Below are 4,973 nucleotides of genomic sequence, written 5' to 3'. Positions count from 1 at the left end.
CTGGGCCAGTTCCTTGGCGCTGTCAAAAGTTGTAGGGCGTGAAGCTAGAACATTTCCTCGATACGGAGGCACTAAACCCCAGATGTACCGTTCAATCTTCTTGCTTTCCGAGGGGATCATGTTGGGACACATGGCCGCCAAGTCGCAAAACCTGGCCATATAAGCCGTTATGCCAGTCCCCTTCATCTTGAGGTTCCAGAGTTCTTCCTCAAGTTTCTGAACATCGCCCCTAGGGCAGTACTCTCCCCTCATAAGATCTTTCAGAGTGTCCCAGCCCATAGCATTGGCTGTGACCAAGGAGAATGAACTAACATGGGCGTTCCACCATGTCAAGGCCCTGTTAGTGAGGGTAGCAGTAGCGAACTTGATTTTGCTCTCTTCGGGGTAAGAGCACATCTCGAACACCGCTTCGGTTCTTTCGAACCATTGGGATAATTCCAGAATTCCTCCGGTACCATCGAAGAAGGTAGGTTTACAGTTCATGAAGTCCTTATAAGTGCATCCCTGCACCCTTTGATGGACTTCGCCGAACCTGGAGTTACCACCGCTTGCATCCCCAAAATTCATTTGGGCCATGGCTGCTGTCATGGCCGCAGTCACCGCTGTTTGGAATAGCACCGGATCGATCTGTGGAGGGGGAGGTGGTGGAGTAGGGGTTTGAGTTGCAGGCCTTCCTCTGGCTGGACGCTTTCGTGGAGGCATCCTTTACTGTAAGAATTATAGAAATGATAGCAATAGTAAGAGCCTATTGCGAATATAAATAGAGTGTTTTGTGGACTAAATCAACATAATCCAAGATCAAGATGAGAGTTATAGCAATAGAGAAATCAACTGCCAATATATTGGTATTCATGATGCAACACAAGTTCATGAAAATTTGACCTATCAATAGGTCTTACATCATACCATAGAGAAAATGTTGGCAGTTTAGAGGTTTAACTAGAGTGCTTTCAAGCTAGGAATGTTTACAGATAGTAGATCTACGGAACATAGAGTGAAAAGGTTAATCCATTAACAATAGATTGAGGTAACTAGATGTCTTCTAATGGCGACGGTTGCTTGTTGGGTGAATCCTCAGATCTGCTAGCTGACGCATAACTTCTTGAAGGTGTCGATCATGAATCCTTTGGCGTGCACGGAGTTCTCCAACTTCGGCTCGGGATGCATCCAGCTGGTGCTGCAGAGCCTCATTGGTTCTCCTTGTCCTGTCCATGGCTTCTTCGAGTTGGCGGATGCTAACTGTTTTGAGATTTGAGTTGGCATCCACTTCTACAACTCGACCTATTGCAGCTTGACCTTGCTCGACATTCCTGGCAATTCTTCGGATCATGATGGGCAGAACCTAATCTGCTGATCCTCCTTCGTTTATGTTGTAGAAACTTCAGTCTCCATTGTATGGCATGGGCTGACCCTGCTCTTCGCTCCATCTGTGTAAGGATATGGCCCACATAGGAGTGGGGCCCTGAGTCGGTTATTAACTTCTGGCTCGGAGTCGGAGTTATCCGGAAAGCCTTCTGCTCGGTGGTCATCCAAAGGGATTGGGTGATCATCGTCCGACTCTTCACTGAGCCATCCCCCATTACCTTGGTTTGGGTAGTACGGGTCGCCAGGAGGGTGGAAGCCAGCCGTGGTATCTATGCGAGAAAAAGGGGAAAAGAAGAATTAATAGGCGTACTAACCTAAATTACTTATAAGATGGTCGTCACGAGTGGGACCAATACGTGCATAATGCATACTAATTACATGTGATTGGGGCAGGATAGTCCGTCGAATAAGTGACCCTAACTCTAAATCCACAACCAACCAAGGAACAGGAAGTAAAGCAAAGATCACAGATTCTAAGTCTATAACGCCCTAGTCACATGTAACCGGAAAGTATCCATTTAGCAACTATTGCTCCATCAGTAACGACCCTTTTTAGTTTTTCACAGATGTATGTTTTTAGAGGTACAAAATACTCCTATAGTATTCTAATGTTAGCGTTATTGTGGTAGTGTTGGTAAGTTTTAGACTTGTTGTAACACCACAACCAAGCTTAGGCACATGCTAGTCACTCCCAGGAAAACGTAGTTGATCAGGCTACATCCCCCTAAATGTGACTATATGTCTCTAAACCCAATTGTGCTATCCAACAATCTTAATACTTTTGTTTTGTTCTAGGATGATATTGACTTCTGTGTTTTATAGTGATGTGTGTATATATATACTTAGTTAAATCTTTTAGATACTTAACAGTATATATTCTTGGTCAGAGTGTTTTAGTCCCAAAGTGTTTATAGTTCGTATATCTTTTATAGGTTGATATACTTGATTCACTATAAACAATGCTCTGATACCAATCTGTCACACCCCAAAACCGATAACGGCGGAATACGTTTCGGGGTGGATGATGTAGTGTACAGTATCATCACAATTGTATAATAGTAAAAGCAAGAAACATACAACCATTTCATTTACATAGTAAGTGTATTTACAAGTTTGTTTTGTAACGTTTGACAAACACCAAAAGTGAACAAAAATAAGAGATGGGTCTTGCATACTCCATCCTCTCCAAAAATGTTGCAGCTGTACGTGTCTATCTTTGACCTGAAGATACAAGTTATTTTGAAAAGAATATCAGCATAAAGCTGGTGAGTTCATAAGAATTTAGTGTGAGTACTTGTATAAAAAGCATTAGAATCATTAGTATGAAAACTGAAGTTTGTAATCATAAGTAGTGGTAAAACCTAGAAAATCCTGTATTTCCCAGAACTGTATAGTAAATGAAAATCTTTAAGAAATAGGTTGTTTCTATCTTTGAAAGCCATTTATCATAGAAGTGTAATAGTGACTCACCATTAAGTAAGACAATATAGTGAGTTATTCTTAGAGTACATAATAATGGTGCAGCATCCTTTAGTATTAGGTACTTATTTGCTTCGGGATATTACTTCGTCTTTCTTTTAGTATTTTAGTGCGGTTATGGTGTCTTTCTTGTATATTACCAATAGTGTGAGTAATAGCGGACCCCGATGACCTTCCCAGTCATGCATAGTGTGGTAGAGTAAAGGCATCCCTGAGTCTGAGCGGCTCGGACTGAAGTTATCAGTCGGGATGTAATAGCGCCTGCCCCGTATAGATCTATACATATAGTGTCGTCTTCCTATCGGAAAACTTCGGGCGTAGTGTGTAGCGTATAGAGTATCTCCTAGTGGATTAATGAATTATTTCATGATTAGTACATTCTCTTGTATTATAGTGTAGTAGTCTTTTGTATAACTTGTATGGTACTCTCTTATTAGTGCATTGCTTCATAATAGAGAGAATTATAGTAGTGTAGAATAGTAGTTGAAACAAGGGATAGAGTCCTTAACTATAAATATTATAGTTAAATTAGTGTGTGTGGTTCTAATCAGGTTAGTGATTTAGGCGTCTAATGAAATAAGAAGTACTCGTAATCCGTACTAATATACGAGATATATAACTAAGAAATCAATGACAGTCGGACGGATAACCACTACCCTAAGCCCACAATCAAACAAGAAACAAGAAATAAGGCGGGCTATCGGTCCTAAGTCCTTCAAGTCTTACTTATATAAATATATTAGTGTGGTTACATTTTTATAAGGAGTTTTATTAAACAAAAGTGTTGTACAAAAGAAACATTTAAAGCTTGTTTCTGTTGGATAAGGTGTCTAAGTCCATAACTATTTATGGTATGTACTTGACCCGACCCGGCATGGTCCATTTGGGTTGCATGGCACCATGCAATTGAATAGACTAAATGAGAGAAATAACACTTGGAGATTATTAATATATTATAAGTTCTAATATATTAATAATATTATTTGATTAGTTTGATCAAGAATTAATTTAGAATTAATTAAGTGATCAAAAGATAACTAATTAAATATATGGGTTGATTATGTAAATCATCCATATCTTGTATAGTGGGCTAAAAGGCTCCATGGACTATCAAGTTGGGTTCCACCCATAGGATGCTCAATGGATGCTCCATGGGAGTTACAAACCCATGGGTCATGGAAATGAAGAGTCATGACACATTAGGGTTTAACCCTAGGTGTGTCAACACTATATAAGTAACATATTCTCCACCCAAATCGGTTACACTAAGAATATAGAGGGCTTGGCCGATTTTGAAGAAGTGAGTATTCTCTCATAAGTTCTTCCAAGAGCATTTGGTGTTGTGTGAAGCATTTGAGGCATCACACTTGGGGTGCTAGGCTCACAAGGTTTCAAGGAACACAAGCAACAACAAGGTAAGTTATTCTATCTATACTTTATGTTAAAATTGTTCCCCATGTATGCTAGATAGGAATATAACCTTGGAATTCAACTTTGCATGACAAATTAGACAAACATAGATCCAAGGTTATTAGGGTTGCATGTACACTTAGGAAGTGTTAGAATGCTCAAAACCCATCAGTGGTATCAGAGCCAAGGCTTGTTTGTTCTTATTTGTGCTTAAAAGTTGAAAACAGAATCGGAAATTTGCTGTCTGTGAATGGACTCGTCGAGTCTATAGGGGGGACTCGTCGAGTCCATGAGTATCTTCAACCAACTCGGCGGGTCATGTTCATGCACTCGGCGAGTAGGGTCGAATGAGTGCAGAATTTCGATTCAGTTGCTGGAAAATGAATTAGAAGCATTACCCTAAACTGTTTTGGTAATTGTAAACTTGTTTTTGGTGGTGTAATGTCTTTGCTAATTCACTTACAACAACTAGTTATCAAAATTACAAAGTTTTATGTAATTTTTGATTGTGTTCATATTCATGTTCTTGTTCTTATGATGTTTTAGATGATCATAGGAATTATTTGTAACCTACTTGGTAGTTTAATTCTTGATCATAATGTGTTTTAATGGAGTCCATAACTTTTCCTTAAGTTATGGAAAACCAAGAGTCACACTTGAGTTAAAACCATTAAGAAAACACAAGAGTTATAAAAATGAAGAGTCTTCATTTTATTACT

This window comes from Lactuca saligna, chromosome 5, assembly GCF_052625555.1.
Source record: "Lactuca saligna cultivar CGN05327 chromosome 5, ASM5262555v1, whole genome shotgun sequence".
Taxonomy (NCBI): domain Eukaryota; kingdom Viridiplantae; phylum Streptophyta; class Magnoliopsida; order Asterales; family Asteraceae; genus Lactuca; species Lactuca saligna.
This window is presented reverse-complemented; position numbering follows the sequence as displayed.